At 50.6% G+C, this 18,096-nt stretch overlaps 1 pseudogene; it reads left to right on the plus strand.

Annotated features, from left to right (window-relative positions):
• Positions 1 to 1,423: 1,423 nt before the first annotated feature.
• The window catches only part of LOC105303994, a 31,048-nt pseudogene continuing 14,375 nt past the window's right edge, over positions 1,424 to 18,096 (plus strand).

The following is an 18,096-nucleotide window of genomic DNA, read 5'->3' on the forward strand; positions in this document are numbered from 1 at the left end:
GGGGCAGCTTATCCCCACCGCTCCTCCCAGGATGCACTGGGAGCCTGGGAACCAGGAGGGAGGGAGGGGGCTCAGCTGAGGAGCGCAGGATTTAATTCTATGCATCATTAAGTAGTCCTCTGAAAGTAGTGTCCCCTATACATCATCCATGCTTAGTAAACAGCACGCTGACATTACATTAGCGGCTGGAAATGAATTTTCTCTTTTATAGGGAAATTGAGAATCCGCCAAGAAGAAAGAAAGAAAGAAGAAAAAAAACCCTCAAAACCAATTATCTAGGCATTTATGAGTTCCACCCTGGTCCCTCTCTCTCTTTTCTCTCACTCAGATGCAAAGAAGCATTTAATATTTAATACATTAAGAAAAGAAAGAAACTTTGATAGATTATGTGGGATCTGGCATTAATTCTCTCCTCCCCTCTTTACTTCCTTATTCTCCCCTTCCGAAAATGGCACCTGGTTCTAGCTGACATTTAAATGGATTAAGGTGTTCAGATTTCCTTAATAGTGTTGACATTTTGGAGATATTTCTGGCTTTTTTTCCTTCTCCTCGAAATAATAATAATAAATAAATATTGGAATGGGTCTTCCCCTCTACTTGACAGTGGGGCTCTGTCCTGCCCTCCAGGGGTGAGGCGATTTACATTTTCCATTGTTCTTTAGGAGATTAAGGACAGGGAGAAGTCATAGTCCTTGGGAGGTGCTGGGGCTGAGTGTGGGGGTGGGGGAAAACGGGCTACGAAAAGATTTTGCTGATAGCTGAGTTATTCCGGGTCTCCAGGCCTTTCTCTTCTTTCTGGAGCTGGGGTGGGGGGAACACTACCTCTCTCCAGGCCTCTCTTTCCTGCAATCCTGGCTCGATGGCGCTTCCTTCCCGTGATCACACTGTCCTCCCTCTGTGTGACCTGGGTGGGATTCACGTGCACACCTGCCCCCAACACACCAGCCAGACGCTCTGCATTTTCACCCCTTGGAAACCTGGCCCTGCCCTCTGATGGCGAACGGGAGAGAAGGGGTGGATCTGAAGCTGTCTTCCCTGGGGTCCGAGTGGCCTTTTTGTACTGTGCTGCCACGTGTCCCCTCGTCTAGACACAAGGCTTCCGGAGTGTTGGTCCCGGTATCCCTTCTGTCTATAACCCAGCTCCTGGCACAGAGCGGGTGCTGGTAAATTTTCTCTAATGGGAGGCCGGCACAGAGGAAGGGAGGGCAGGAGAGGAAAAGGGAAGAAGAAACACCTCCAGCTGTAGGAAGTCTGCAGGGGTGACGTTCCGTGCGATCCCCAAGCAAAATCCAGCAGCAGGCATTCTGAGCGGCAGGATGCCAGTCTGCGTTAACCCTTGCCCGGCGTGCCCCAGGTCCAGTGGCTGTCCTCTTTGTCCCCAGAGTGGGTAGAATCACCTGACATACCTGACGGCTCCTTAGGGATGTCCTTTATCGGTACCAGCTAGCAGGACGTTAAATCAGATGGCCCCTCTCTCCCCTTTAGATAGGGCTCCTTTGCCGCTCACGATTTGGTTTCCTCCCACAGAAAATGGGGCACTGACCCACTTCACCAGGAGGACGCGCACTTGTGAATTAAATGGTGCCAGCCTACGGTGAGTGGCCAGCCAGTGTGACTGCTCTGTTGTTGCATGTGGTTATCACAGCTTTCACCAATCAGGCCAAAGTAGCCAAGATTCCAGAATATTCCACAGAGGAAGAAGGAAAGAGCCCAGTGGAGCCAGGGAGAGGTCTGGCCTGGTCGCTCCCTCGAGGCGTTTTATGTGAGGATGTAAACAAGCACCCTCGAGGCGTTTTATGTGAGGATGTAAACAAGCACTCAATACGTAAGCAAGGCGGGCAACAGGGTGTATGTCTAGAAGGGGACTTTCCGGCAGTGTCTGCAAAGAGCCCCACTGGGTTTTGGCCACTGCAGGAATTAGCACGGGGCCCATGCCTTCGGGAGGGGGGCATCTCCAGCTCCTCACTTACCCCTCTATTTCTGCAGCTCTTCTTGGCCTTGGCACCTGCCTGTCCTTTCTCAGGTGCCCCGATGGGAGTGTTTTGCAGGGATAATACAAAAAACCGTTTTTTATCTCGAATGCCCTATCTTATTTAGTCCCGGCCCAAACTTTGTGGAGCCACTCTGTCCCCTGGGCTCTGTGTGGCCGGCAAGGTACCTTGTGTACGTCAGAATTGCTTGGCTTAGCGGGGGCTCGGCAAGTCTGCAGGGCTTATTTTAAACTGCTTTTTACATCTTGGCTGCAATCAGCCTGGGGTCCACTTTGTATTTTTGCCTTTCCTCACCTTTGGAGAGTCCTCTTCGCAAAACTATCAGTGCTTTAGTTTTGGGGTTGTTGACTTTGGATGCACTGTTTTTAATAGAATACATCTCAGTGTCTGTCACTTTCAAGAGCAACATGTGTCCCGCCCACGTGGTCTTCCAAGTGCTCTAACAGATGCGGGATTCACAGACGGTGAGGCATTTCTCCCTTAGTCTGGCTTACAGCCTAGCAGGCCCAGAACGGCATAAAACTTGCAAATCAGTAAACAGTGTCCATAATCAAAGTATTTTCAAAGATTGGATCAGCACAGATTGGGGAACAGGGCTCAAGTCGAAGAGCGAGGGGTCACCAGCTGGTGAACGTGGGGTGGTGGCAGCAGGGCCATGAAGAGTTAAATGCTCATGGTCTTCTTTCCACTTAATAAAGAAGGGTTCGGTAACGCTTATGTTGAATTAGATGACCCAGATTTTATCTGACCGAGTGCCTCTAGGACACAGGAGAAAGGACGTTCTGGTTGCAGGTCTCAAGTCTCAGCTCTCCGTGCCCTTCCCTCATTTGCCCTAGAGCTTCTGTCAGCTACCTTCCTGTTAGTTAGGCTTCGAGCTGGCCACCTTGTTCAGCCGTCCATCTGTCCACTCACCCATCCCATCGGTCCTCCACCAGCCATTCGCTTATCAAGCGATGTTTATGTGTCTGTGACGTTCCAGCGGCCGTGTCAGGCACTGATGGTGCAGACCTTGGTGGAAGGAGTCAATGTCAGCACAGGGCGAGCAGTGCCCACAGTGCTCGAGACTGTTTGCGCTGAACTGCAATATTAATTGTCCTCGTCTGGGTGCCCCAGCAAGCTCACGCTCACATGGAGCCTCCGGAGCACACAGTGGCGTAAAGACTGACAAGACAGACGCCACTACCAGAAGCACAGAACCCGAGGGGTGGCCGTCACCTGCCGACGCATCAGAGGCCCCTTCCCCCCAGCCAGTGACCACTCTCCTAGACTCTGGGCTCACTGTTCCTCTCACTGTTCTTTGTAGGTGGCCTCAGGTTTCTGTGCTCCAAACAAGAGGCTGTGTGTCACTTCGCATTTTCGAATTACATGTATTGCATCCCGAGACTGGCCTGCAATGTGAGGGTCAGCTTCCTCGTCTGCTCAGTGGTGTGCTGTGACGTCGGCATGTCCACCTCTTTCATGGCTGTTCTTTCTGCCAGTGCAGGACCAGGCCACGGGCTATTCATCCACTCTCCTGTTTGCAAACATTTATCCCACTGGCCTGTTTTCAGCATAATTTTCTGCCACCGCAGTGCTGCTGTGGATGTGCCTCCCAATGCGGGTATCTCTGTGGCGTGTGCTGCTGCCACAGGGCGTGCATCTCCAGACGCACGGGGGACGCCGAGCTGTTCCCAGTGTGGCTGCCGCAGCCGCAGTCACCACTCCATTTCTTCCCCAGCACTCGGTGTTACCAGACTGTCACAGTTTTGGATGTGAAATTGTTTCTCATTGTGGGTTTAATTTAAACGTTCCTGATTAGTGAGGTCGATTCAATTTGTATATGTTTCTTGGCAACTCATGTTTCCTTTTCTGTGAAATGACTATTCATGACTTCTTTTGAATATTTTTGCTAAATTATCTTTTTCCTACTGATCTTCACAAATTCAGTTCTGAAGATCTGTTGTTGGTCTTGTATTGCAAATATTTTCTCCCAGTTTGTGGCTCGTTTTTTCATTTTCTTCATAATGTATTTTGATGAACCCACATTCTTAATTTCAAAACAGTCAAAATTAGCAATCTTTTCTATATGAGCTTTATTTTGTATACTGTGTTTCAGAGTAAAATATTTCCTTCCCTGGGGTCATGAAAATATCACCCACATTTTCCTCTAAAGTTTCAAGTTTTACTCTGCACGTTTAAGTTATTAAGCATCTAAACTTGATTTTGGTTATGCTGCGAAGCAGGGTTCCCGTCCGGCTTCCCTCGTGGTTGACAGCCCTCCCAGCAAATCTGTTGGATAGTCTGTTCTTTCCTCACTGACCTGCAGCGCCGGGTGTCCTGTGCTAAGCGGTGTCCACATAGGGTCGCTGAGTCCTGTGGTCCACCTCACTCGTCAGTTTGCCGACCTCCGCCCTGCTGGTGGACGAGAGCATTCGGTGAAGCTCTTGAGTCAAACACAGTGAGAAGGAGTCCAAAAGGGTTTGTTCCATTCACAGAGCCTTTTCTTCACAGGGTTACAGGGAAAAGAACACTGGACTTGAAGAAAAGGGTTCAACTCTCAGCTCTAAGGTTTATCTGTGCGACTTTGGGCACATTTAAAAATTTTTTCTGAGCTTCAGTCCTCTCATCTGTCAAGTGGGAATAGCAATTTCATCCCTAGCAGCTATGTTGGAGATAAGGTTCCACCGTATATTTTAAAGAGCGTGAAAGTGTCTGGCATTGGAACGGGCCCAGAACAACGTGTCTTGTAGTTTGTCTCCCAGACTCAGGCCATGGGCCAAGTGAGTCACGCCTTCGAATTACCCACAAGAAAACGAGACAGGCCCCCAAATGAATTATTAGTTTCAGTTCACCAAACTCTCTTCCACGAACCCACTGATTTCGTTTCAAACTCATTTTAGAGGGCATGGGCTGTGAGGTTTCTCTGCTAAAAATGGTTGAGGGTAACTGGCTATGTACTACTGAGTAGAGAATGGCAGTTGAGGAAAAATGTCATGCAGGCAAGTCATCGTCAAATGCTTGCACTCCAGGCACTGGAGTCTCACTTACAGAATGACTTTCTTACCATTTACTGGCAATATCATAAAAATACATTTGGTCCGTTCCAGCAGATTGGTCCATTTTATTCTCGTAACCCCACGAGGTTGGCCCTGGGAGTCCGAGGCGCGCTCAAGTGCACAGAGCCAGCGAGGGAGGGAGGTTGCCAGGGATCAAACTCAAGTCAGCCAACTTGGACGCTCTCATTACTGCATGACTGGTAATCAAAGGGGAAAGGTAGATGCATATGTGGGTAATTCAAACAGGAAGCAGATCCCTGGGAGGGAGGAAGCCAGTGTGATGGGGAAGGGAGTGCTCATGCCAACGGAGAGGTCAGGAAGGGAGCAGTGAGAGTAAGGACCTGGCTGAGGGAGGCAGGGTTGTTCGAGGACCAGCCAACACCCCGTGGAATCGCATGTCATTGGGCTTGTCCTTCTCGAAACTTTTGCAGCTGCCAATCATCTTTTCATGTCACAGGAGGGAGTTTTCTAGCTGACTCTGCATATAAAGCTCAATCCCAACAGAATCTGAGCCAAGAGCTAAACCTTGATCCAAGGGGCAGAAGGTGGGGACCTAGAGTGTGGACCGAGGAGAGGAAGCTGGAGAGTATGTCTATTGACCAAGAAGCCAGTCAGAGAAGGGGCAGGTCCAGGGCAGGCAGGAGCGGTTCTCGACCTGGGCAGCTGGACACATGTCCCTGGACACATGTCCCTTCATGCATGTGGTCTAGGACAGAGCCCTGAAGACACTGGGCTCCCCATGAGAGAGAGAGTGAGTGAGTGAATAAATAAACATAAGGCACCACATAGGTTCGCAAAAACGTTGTGGTATGTTTTTACACATAATTGGAATCAATAAGATGTGTAGACATTTGAACAACCTGCAGTTCTCACTTGCTGCCTTCTAGTGAAGTGCTTAGCAATTCACACACTCTGCTGAGTGTCTAAGAAAATCATTTCTTTGTGTTTTGATGCCGTAAGATATTGTTTGGATTAAAAGGGCAGGAACAAATTGATGGATCTGAGACTTTTTCTTTTGGCTTGGAGATGACAGGGTAATCCATCAGACAACTTCCTTGGTTCCCTGTGACATTTCAAGCTCAAATGTTATAGCGTTCTTATTTTTCCTTTTCTCTTTTTTTCACCCCCTCGTTCTCTATTGAGCTGTGCCTGTTGGGAATGCACCCTGTAGATGTGGCTTCTCTGACACGCATCATGCGCAGGAACTCGGTGGAGGTTAGTGGGGTGACGGCTGGAAATACTCAGGCAAGCTTAGCGGGCTGTGCTGATGTGACGGGAACGTCCTCACCCACTGTGGTTCCTCCCCATCAGTGCCTGAGAGTGTCCATCTATTTCTTGCTGCATGGAGCCCGCCCTAGAGAGTGGTGAGGGTGCAGACACCACACCATGTGATTCCAGTGGCTGGAGTGTGTGCAGAAAAAGGACTAGAAGGTAAACTACTAGATTCCTCCTCCTGCTTCTGCCACCAGGCATAATGGGACCTCTCTGCATGGGCTGCAGTTTCTCTAGCTTCGAGCCAGACAGAACAAGTATGAGAATGAAATGGGGCAATGACTATTGACACACCAAAGGTACAGACATAGCTTTGCAACATGCCGCATCTGTAACGGTTAGCTACTCAAACATTTATTACCTCACAGTTTTTGTGGGTCGGGGTCTTGGAAGTGGTATAATGGGGCTCCGGCTGGGGCTGCATCACTTGTGGGCCTGACTGGGGCCGGGGCATCTGCTTCCAGATGGCTTGCTTACAGGGCTGCTGGAGGAAGCTGCCACACCTCGCCATGTCGGCCTCTCCGTCGGACTGCTCAAGCGTCCTCGTGACGTGGCAGTGGGCTTCCTGCAGGGGATGACCCATGGCAGAAGTCGCAGCGTCCTCTAAGATGTAAGCTCAGCAGTCACCACCATGATTTCATCAGTATCCACCTGGTCACACCGCCCTGGCTAGTCGGGAGGAGGCCACATGGGGATTTGGACTCCAGGTGGTCATCTTAGTGGCCGACATTCACAGCCTCTCTCAGTTTAAATGGTCCCTTTGGGAGATGAGGGACAGAGCGACTATGGCCATGGTCTTCGCTCTGTGGCCACATCATCCCTGCTTGCTGCCAGTAGCGCTCCAGCAGCCCTCTGTGCAGCCACCGTCCCCTCCCCTCTGGCTTACCATTCCTGCCATCGCAGTCAATCTGGCATTTTGCACTAAATGTTTGGTTTCGATCTCTGATGGGGCCCTGTGAAAATGGCCGTGTGTTGCTCTGAGGAGGTCCTGGAGCCCGTGTCCTGCTGGGCTGCCTTGGCTGGTTCCTCTCCTGCATGCAGCCCATTCCAGCTTACTTAGTGCCACTGCACCCTCAGCCCATGTGTGATGGGGCCCTGCTTTGAGAGGCGGTGAGAAGAGGGCTGACACGGGAGGTGAGGGAGAGGAGGCTCAAGGTCTCAGCTCTGGCAACTGGCCGGCGTTTTGTTTTCCAAAAAGTGCCTGTTTCTGGGCTCTCCGTCTGACCCTGAGGGTGACAGAACTGCACTATCTCTTCTGTTTTGTGGCTCTGAAAGTCCTAGTGAGGGCATTTGCTGGAACAGGGAGCGCGGAGGAAATGATATTGAGGGGCTAAAACATGGAGTTTGGCTTTAAACATTCTGAGCCTACGATGTCTGTGGCATATTAAGTGAGGCTAATGTGCGACCTTGAGCAAAGCTTCCACATGGTCACCTGGGCATGGAGCAAGCCCTGATGGTCTGGTCCCACCCCACCTGCACATTCTCCCCTCTTCCAGCTGTTGTACTGCTCTTCGTTTTCTTGGTTCCCCATGTCCAGGACGGTTTTCTCCAAGACCATCCTCCAGAGCTCATGGCCCTGTTGGCTTGTGGCACACAGCTCTGAGGGCCACCAGTTGACTAGGAGCAGCTCCCCTGGGTCCAGACAGAGGCCCTGAGGCCCTAGTGAAGGGAGGCAGATGGGGCTGCAGCTTAGGTTCTCTCCCTCCAGCAGAGGCAGAGCCTCTTAGAATCTAGCCTGGGCACCCAAATGGACCCCTGCACTCTGTTTCCACGAGGCCCTGGGCCTGGGCCGCCTGTACCAGCAGTTACCCACGAGGGCACCTTGGACCAGCTCTACATTTTCCACGTTGTGCTGGAGCCCCAAAGTGCCCCCTCTCTGCTGGCCCCGGCTGACACCACAGACCCCCGTGAGCTCTGGCCCCACCAAAGAGCCCTTCGGATGAGCTGGAGTGAGGTGCCCAGGCCGGCGCCCCACAAGGCCTGTCCCACAGGCCATGAGCAGCTGCCCCTCCAGCCTTATCTCCTTCTGCCTCCCACCGAAACCTGAGAAAGACGGAAGGGGGGAAGTACCCTGGTTTCCAACACAAATAGCCCACAGAGCCTTCTCAGCAGTGACCCTTAGCCTGTTGTGTCAGCCTCGGGCTGAAGGAGGAAGGAAATTGACCCGCTAGTGAGTATTTTTCTTCCCCTGTCAGGAAGATCAGAGGAGCTGACACAGGAGAGAAAAGGAGTCAAAGACACCTCATTGCAGGATTTGTGCTGCTTCCCTCCCTCTGCCCTAAGTCAACAGCTCCCCAGCCACAGGCCCTGGCTGGGCCATAAATAAGAGCCCTTGCCTTTCACTCTCCAAGGAGAGAGGGTACTTCTTAGAGGGACACCCGAACGAGGAGGAGCCGGTGGGGAGAGTGCTCATGTTAATTGAATCCCAATTTCCTTCTCCGGGGCCTGTTCTTATCTTTTTAATTACACAGGCCTTTAATCTCCCTGAGGACCAGTCTCTGCCATTAATACTCGATCCCCGTCAGAGATAGGGGCCTGCTCAGGGCAGTGGGGGCTGCAGGCAGTGGCCTTTGGGAACTTTTTTGCTTTTTAAATCCTCCGAAGATGTGCTGGGGCTTGGGCTCCTCCCAGCTCAGATGGTCTCAGGCCTTCTGGGCTTGAGGTTAGGGACGACAGTCTCTTGTGGCCAATATCTGTCCTCTGCTCTTAGCGGCTCCGGGCAGATGAGCAATGTGCATGTGCAAGGCCCTCTCAGGGGAAACTCAGTCCACTGTACCCACAAGGTGCCGGCACCAAGGTCGGAGCCTGGATGAGCAGATACTCTATCTCCAAATGCTGGGTGTACGTCGGGCGCTGTGAATGGGCTGTGTTCCCAGTTCTTCCCTTAACTCTGCAGAGACACACCGTCTCAGGTGACAAGGGCTTGGCACCTTTGCTCTAGGTTACCTTCCTCTGCGACCCGTGCCCTCCGGCCAGCCTGTCAGAGGTTCATGAGTGGTAAACCGATCCTCATGGTGCAAAGGGCAGGTCCTATTGGACTCATGTCAGGTGTTCAATTAATGTTTGCTGAATGACTTTTCAAACAAGACTTCCGAGAGCCATCTAATTTAAAACATGAACTCGCAGCACTTACTGCCAATGACAGCTGATCATTTATGGCTTTAAATTCTAATGGAATTAATTTATCTGGGCTGCACGGTGGCCTTCAGTGTCCCTCCACCCAGTCGGTCTGATACATCACAGGCCACACTAGCCCCTGGGTTTGTAACAGGGTGGGCTGAGCCCCACTGGAGCCCAGTGCTCAGGCAGGGAACAAAGTTAATTTTGTTAATTTAAAATATGTTATAAATATGTACAAAAATAAATAAATCTGTGTATAAAGTAATATGTATGTTATATATACAGTATGCGATTGTGTGTATAGATACGTACACTTAACAGCTATATAAACATACATACATGCGTGTATATATGTAGATACATAGAGATGCTTAGAACTCCATTGTGATTCCAACTGCAAATCTCTCTCTATCATCTACCTCCCTCCACCCGCACACACACACATACACACACACACACACACACACACATACACACATGTGGCTGACATCACAGCAACTCTGAAGCCGCACCCCAGCTGTGCATCTTGGTGTGCGTCTGTGCAGGCTCTGAGCCCAGGTCATCCACAGAGCCTGGCCCTCAACCCTGAGCTCCTCTGGCAAAACTTACCTCCTTACTTGAAACCACAGTTTGCTCCTGAAAGTGTATAGTTCTAGCCATGGGCTCCTGTGAGACGTAACAAAGTTGGACATGGTCCAGAGAAGAGCAATTAAAACACTCAAGGGAAAGGAGAGGTTTCTGTTTGAGGACAGATTTAGAAAAAACAGTAAAGTCTGAAAAAGGAATGGTGGGCAGGGACAGAGTGAAGTCTCCGGAATAAAGGAGGGAATGGAGTAGGGGACACAAGTGCCTGCCAAGGGGGTGCTCACTGAAGCTTAGAAGCAGAAGTTCTAGGATAATGATAAGAAAGTTCTACTTAACACGTTCCATAAGTTTGCCGTCTGTCATGTGATCCCAAGAGGTGGCCCAGGGAAAACAGCAGCAGACTCGCTGCCTCTGGATGTGTCACCGTGTGCTCCCTGCAGAGCGCCCGCTTCCCTGTGGCCAAGCCAACATGCTTCAGGCTCAAATGGCCCAGACCAGGGGCTGGCGACCATTTCCTGTAAAAAATCAGATAGTAAATATTTTTGGTTTTGTGGACAGCTCTGTTGCTCAGATCCCTTATAGAAAATGGGCAGTATCTGCCCATGATCTCCGCATCCTCTTGTGTACTTTTAGTCATCTCTAGATTACTTACAATACCCAGGATGGTGCAAATACTGTGTCAGTAGTGGTTCTGCTGTTTTGTTCAGGGAATAATGATAAAAAAAAAAAAAGTCCGTACGTCCTCAGCGCAGACGTAACCATCCTAGTCCTGACTATGCCATGCATGTTAGCCACACAAAGCTCATTTTTTCTGAACATTTTTGATCTGTGGTGAGTTGAATATGTGGATACATGGAGGGCCACTGCACTCAGCTTTGCTGATGAAGTTCAAACACAGACGTAGGTCATACATATAAGAGGCATGGCTGGTTCTAATGAAGCCTTATTTACAAAAATAGGCAGACACTGGAATTTGACCAGCAAACAGTAACTTGCCAGCCCTTGTCTAGATCAAGTCATAGTCAGAGTGAATCACACAGTCCAGAGCTGGGAGGTACCTTGGTGATCACACCCTCATTTTGTAAAGCAAGAGAGTGACATCCAGAGACATCAGGTGAGCTCCCAGGGTCACACAGATGGAGACCCATGGCGGGCTGTCAGGGTTGTTTGATTGTTCCAGGGGAAGATTTTTAGATCCTCTGGAGGGGATATCACCAAGATTGGTAGTGAAGTTTGTCCCGAGGGTGAAGCGATCCAACTTTTCACTTCTGACTCTCAGAAATACATCCTAAGGCCAAAGATTGCCTTTTCTTAGAAAATGTTTCAGGTGTAAGAGGATTTGGAAATGTAGCTTACTTTAAGAAAACAAAGGCTACTTTTAAATTCCTGGAAATCAGAAAATAAGAAATGTCCTGCTCCATGTACCTTCCAACCCCCACCCCCAGTTCTGAGATGGGAGACTATGCCAGTGACATTGACCCTCAGAGCAGAATCTCTTGGTAGACTGGTCTGCAAATGGAGGCTGTACATCTATCTCCCTTAGGTTCACAGAGGTCCCCTGGTGGAGTCTGTTCCCTGAGGGTGTTCACCACTCATCACTGGGCAAGACTTTCCTGAAAACAACCTTGCTCTCCATGCTCTGTTGGCTAGAGCAAAAAACTGCTCGAGTTGGTTGACGCAAACAGCCCTATGGGAAAGATACCTATGTATGCATGTGTGCACACAGGTGCGCATGTGTCTTTGCATGTTCAAATGTGTGTTCATGCATGTGCATGTATGTGCATTCATGTGTGTTAGTGTGTGCAAACACACACATGTGCATGCTTGTGTGCATGTGTCTTTGCATGCATTTGTGCATGTTTGAATGAGAATGCAAGTGTGCATGTGTGTACATGTGTGTGCATTCATGTGCATACATGTGAGTGCATGTGTAGCTATAGGGGGAGGAAAGGAAGGAACCTAAACTGATAACTCTGGAATGTGTCATTGCCCAGAAAGTTCTAAGAACTATTATTACTTTTGTGACTTGTTTTATTTTTTCTGGGACTCATTGAGGGTACCTCAATGGAAATAAGAGCTCACTCCCTCAAGTAACTCTCTACAAGTCCAAAGGCTTGGTGAGAGACAGACAAGTTGCTCTCCCTGGGTTTGGCGTCTGGCCCTCTTGATGGCACTCTGGTTTTTTTGGGCCTCCTTGGCAGGTAGAGTGTTATCCTCCGTGAAATGTGCTCTTTGATGCCTTAGCAAGATGGCTGTAGATGACTAGATGGCGAAGGGGTGAAGGGGAGGACGTTGATTTGACCCCGAGAGAGCTCCATGCCTCAGGAAAGAGAAGGGACTTAGAAAGGGAGGCCATTAGCTGGAGTTTGGGCTATGTAAGTAGCCCCCAATGTGGGGACACTGGAATCTGAGGACCCAGCTGTGTTCCAGCCACACCTGAGAAGTCCTAACAGAGACGCCTGCATCCAAGGGCTTCACAAACCTGCAGGAGAAAAGTCTCTGCAACGAATGACAAGGGTCTTGGTCCAAGAAGGGATATAGGCCGGACCTGTAAACAGGGTCTAGACTTGGAGCAGGTCCTCAGTCAGGGTCAGGTCCCCTTTTCATCGGCTGATTCTCCCCCTCACAGCCCTCCCACTGTGCCAGGGGTGGGGCGGGGAGGCCCCCTTCTCCGAGGAGCAGGTCCAGCTGCTAGTTCATCCCAGGTCCATCACCCCAGTTGGCACGGAACTGCCTTTGGAATGTTTTTAATACTTTCTTCTCTGATTATAATAATTTTGCTGATTATTTAATACTTTCTATTCAAATTTCAGAAAATTTGGAAAACATAGAAAAGTGGATAAAGAAAATCACCAGCGAACAGCACGCGGTGCTAAGCGCCACGTGGATCCGGGTGCATTTCTCTGACTGCGCATGTGGGCACCTGCGCACTTCACACCAGGGTTGTGTGGGCCCCAGGTTTGCACCCACCTCCTTCCTTCTGGACATAGAACATTTCTCACATCGTCACCAGACAGGCTTGGAAGACACGGTTTTAATGGTTGATGAATTTTTTGTATGGATGTTTTACAATGCTGCAACCGTGTCCGTACGTCCGGAAGTTTGTGTTGTGTCATAAATGACAGTACTGAAAGAGCTGTCCCAGGAAAATCTGGGCCACATTCCAATCACTTCTTCCAGGTAAATCCTAGCAACAGAAGTCATGGACCAAGGAGGGTGAAGCTTCTTCAGGGCCTCAATATTAGGGACTCTGAGTCCACTGGGATGCTGAGGCCTTGCGGTCTGGTCCCTGGGGTTCTTCCACTAACACTTGTTCAGCTGACACCCACCACTTGCGTCTGAGTGGTAGTGATTCAATGCCCAGCCGTTCACGTCCAGTGCTGCCCACAGAAAATAGCCTCAGGTGTGTTTCCACACCATGCAGCCCAGCGGGTTCTACCTGGGCCCTGTCCCTGAGCAGAGGTCACGGGGAGGCCACGGCCGCCGGGGCCTGGGCCGCCTGGCGCCATCCTGGCGCACAGCGCACTTACCAGCGTCCTCAGGAGCACCTGGGGCCTTGGTTTAAAACAACTGTGGTGAAGAGTGCGGCTGACCCTCTGAGAAGGCCTCTCGAGTGACGCTGACAATTCCACCAGCAGGTGGGGGCCTCCTCGGGGGCCATGGGGCTCTGCGGGCCATGGACCTCCCAGCTGGGACCCTGCAGCCAGGCCCCGAGGCTTAGCGAGGCTCTGACTTGCTTTCCTCTCTTTATCTTCTTTTCCCATCGGACACAATGTAATCCCTTTGTGAAGCTGGCACTTAACTCGGTCTAGCAGGCAGGTCTGAGGCCCATTCAGACCCCTAACCCCAGCTCCAACCTGGTTCCTGAGGGGCTTTGTGCACAGATGAACGCCATCCTGGTTCCATTACATCTGTCCCCACAATAGCCACCCCTCAGTCACCACCAGTCTTAGGCACGTGTCCTGGAACCTGGTCCAGACAGAGAGGGGCTGGGCTTGCCCTTGTGGCCCCTCAAACTCTTCATTTCAGGGGGCAGTCATGGCTTAGGAGGCCAGAACAAGGCCTTCAAAGTCACAGGGCCTAGGGCAGGGACCTTGGCTGTCCCAGGGTTAAAGTGACATTGCCATTGGGCAAACGACATTCGGCCAGCCTTTCAGTCCACTTCTGTGTGTGGGGGCAGCGCCTGCACGAGCTTGGACAGGAAACTGGCGCAGAGGTGTGGGCACATGTGTTCAGTATCTTCTCTGTGTACAGGGAGACACTCCAAGGCCACAGGAAGGGGACATTGGCCAGGAGTTCAGGGGCCTGAGCTCCTGTCTGGACCTGTCACCAAGGGCTCTGCTCACAGGTCCCGAACATGGAGACCATGACTTACATTGCTCCAGGTCCTCGGGGACACATGCTCCCCTCATGGCACTTGCACAGCACTCTGTACTGCTGCCGCCCACGTCCCAGAGTCCGGGCCACCCAGGCATCCTCCACCGGGAACTCGAAGTGGGGACGGGTGACTCTTATTTAATTCAGATCAGTCATACCAGTCCCATTCACGTCCCCCACACAACTACATCTCTGTCTTTTCTATAATCATAATTTGCTGTTTTTAAGGAGGTAAAGCAGAAAATACAAACACATGTTAAAAATAGCCGTCTGCCTTATACTTCATATTTGCAAAGTCTTCCACATAAGGAGATCATCACAGACTCAAGCAACTGGTGGCATGAAATATGATCTTGGCTGTAGAACCCACGATAAGCCAGTGAGAAGAAACCCTGAGAGGAGTCAGGCCAGCGAGCAGCCCCCCAGACCCACCACCCACCCTGCATGGCCTGGCAATGATGACGAGGCACCTGCCTGCGGTCACAGCTTCATCACTTGTTTGGAAATTTCTCTTCTTACTCTTCTGAAGTTCTCCTTTATTTGTAAATTTCTTCTCTCACTTATGCATTTCTTAGAAAACCAGTCCTAGAATCTCAGAGCTGGAATGAGCTCTAACAGCCGTCACTTAGACCAATGGTTCTCAAAACGGAGTCCCTGGGTCAGGAGCATCAGCCCCACCAGAGACCTTTTTAGAGACACAGCCTAAGGCCCCACCCTGACCTCCTGGGTACGAGACATGTGCATGTGCTCATGTGTATACATTTGTGCATTTGTGTATGTATTGTGTGTGTGTTTATGTGTGTTGTCAGAAGTGATGGGCAGAAACTTGACTTCAGAGGCTGAGCTCCAGGTGGCGGCAGCTGCTCCCAGGAAGCGGTTCTCCCTGATTCCCAGGCCTCTTTGGACCTTCTCAGGTGGCAGGACCTGCTTTTAGTTAATGCCTGGGTTTGGAGGAGCAAGGGAAAATCTCTTCCAGGCTCTGGCTCTGCTCTCCCAGCAAACTGCTCTCCTTTCTGGTGCCTAGATGTCCTGATACCTGGCTCTCTGGGTGTCATATCTCCAATGAGGGTCACGGCCAGGTCTGAGAACAGGAAATGGCGGCTTGTGGGATGAGCTCAGAGACCACATTTTCCCAAGGAAGGGGAGAGTTACAGTGACTTGACGTTTGAAAAGTGCTGATGGGGCCCGGCATCTTGGGAATGTGCTCTGGAGGTTTCCCCCAGCCTCTCCTCCTCTTCCCCATTCCTGGGGCAGTGTGTTCCCAGGCGCAAAAGAGGAATCTGAGTCCATCGATTTCAGCGCTCTGAGCTCTCATTCAATAACCACGAAGCTCTGTGTATGCAGCCACATGAGGCTGGTTCGGTGTGCGGTAGTTGATGTCATCTAACTTTTCCTCTGCTATTCTACGAGAGTCAGAGAGCTCAAGAAACCTCCCAGGGTCATATAGGTAGAAAGGATGAAACCAGGGTGCAGAAGCGGGGTTTCAGTTCTTACTCGGTGTTGTATTGCTGTGCCTGTAGGTGGCCAGGGTGCTGCCCCACAACCGAGTGTGCCTGCTGGGTGGGCCCGGCCTTGCTTCTGGTGTCTTGAGCTCGGCTCTGTGCATGGGCCCATTGCTTGCTGTTTGGCCTGTTTGCCCACGGTTGTTACACTGACGCACGCATCTCACAGGACCTGTGCAAGATCAAATCAAAGGAAGGTGATGAAATACACTTTCAATTCACCAGGCATTTGTTGAGCTCCAATCTTTCCTGGTGCTAAATACAAGAGCAGGAGGTGACTCGTGTGCACGTGTGACCTCCAGGGACTATAGAACTGAGGGGACTAACAGTGTGAGCTTAGAACTCAAACCTCAGAAAGGACACCCTGAGGAGAGGTGAAAAAAGAAGTAATTCCAACCCTGGAGGTATTCGGAGGAGGTGGCCTGAGCCAGACTCTGAAGGCCTTTGGGAGAGCGTTGGAAGGATGGCAAGCTAAGAGAATAACGAGCACAGAGAGAAGCAGGGTGTGGGTGAGTGGCTGGCGTGTGCAGCACGGCGAAGCTCCTTCTGCCTGGGGCTGAATGGACAAAATCTCTGAAGGAGTGAGAGCTGTGAGGAAGACTCCGACACACATCCTCTAAGCGGTGAGATGCTCCCGCTGACTTTGAACAGGCAAAGGACATGACACCTGCTATTTAAGGCTGCACTAGCGTGACGGGGACAACGCGGATGGACAACATTGTGATGATCAGGCAGGAAGTGAGGAGGGCCATCTTGGGGAGACAAAGAGGACACGAGGGTACTGGGGATATTACGAAAGGACAAAGCACAAAGCTGGCCAGAGAGGAGAAGGGGAGGCTTTCTCTGACTGCACGTGGTCCCTGCCACCCCAGCTGCTCTCCCAGCCCCCCACACCTGGGAAGGAGTGGGAGGGGAGACGAGAATGCTTCTCTCTAGTTGCTGCCTTGGAACTTCGTCCAGAGCCAGGGACCCTCCTTCCCTTGCTTTACTGTCACAGTAGTAACTCCAGTAATTATAGGGGCAATGATAAGACTCTGGATGGAGTGAGAGCCTTTCTCTCAAGGGTGTTAATGTGGTGGGGAGGGGCTACCCCAGGGCTATGATTAGTTCCAACTTGGTGATATGTGCTGGAGGACTAAACTGGGAGGAACGTGCTTCCGGGCCTGCTCCCCAACAAGGACACCTCACCCTGCTGAGGGCAGCTGTGCCCCAGCCGCTGGTGCGGGGACAGACGGCGGGCGCAGAGCTTTGTCTCTTCTGGACCTCAGGCAAGCCTCCCCTGGAGTCCACATGCACAACGACCCTCCAGCCGACTCAGGCCTCTTACTGTTTGGCCACACGACTGGTCTTTCATAACGATAAACAATATATCGCAGCGTTTTATGAACTGCAAATCCTGCTTAAATTCATGAGCTCATTTAATCCTCACACCCACAGAAGCCAGTATTGTTATCCTTCCTACTTTGCAAATTATTCGTTTGCTCAACAGACATTTATGGAGCACCAGTCACTTGCTGAGACCAGACGTTTAGAGACTGACAGAGACCCAAGCAGGAGTCGCACTCGGGTCTTCTGTCCCCAACCATTTCCTCTTCCCCCTTCTCCACGCCACTATCTTAGTTTTTAACTGCATGAACTACCAAGTTTTAGCACTTTATTTCTGCATGTTTTGTGTATTTGTTTTGTCTTCTCAAATTTATGGGGAGAATTATAAAAAATAGGGGACTTTATGATTATAGATGATGATGATGATGATGATGATGATGATTGAAGCTTATTTGGGGCAAGGAGTGTGGCAGTTTGTTTTATGTCCCCAATTACTCTTAGTAGCATGGTTAAGCACATGACCAATAAATGTCAGCAAAAATGAAGCCCCATCACTCAGCGTGAGCTCACACCCTCTCAGAACGCAAGTCTCTATCCTTATCTCTGATCGTCTCTGAGCATTTTATTTCTGGAACACTCAGAATCTTTCCTTTTAAGTTATCTTGCAGGCAGATTTTAAACGATGCCAAATATCTCGGAAGGATGTCACTGTTCCCGTTGTAAAAACAGGATTGCTAAGGCTGAGTAGGGAGTTTTTTAAGTTTTTTAAGTCCTACAGCCCCTGCCAGAGGTCTGACGGCTGGTCTTCACGGACACGAAGGATGAAGAGCCGGAGGGCCCTGATGGGGACAGCTCTCCATGTTCCCTGTGCTCTCGTAGTGAGGGAGG

The sequence above is a fragment of the Pteropus vampyrus genome, unplaced genomic scaffold, assembly GCF_000151845.1.
Source record: "Pteropus vampyrus isolate Shadow unplaced genomic scaffold, Pvam_2.0 Scaffold323, whole genome shotgun sequence".
NCBI classification, from domain to species: Eukaryota; Metazoa; Chordata; class Mammalia; order Chiroptera; family Pteropodidae; genus Pteropus; species Pteropus vampyrus.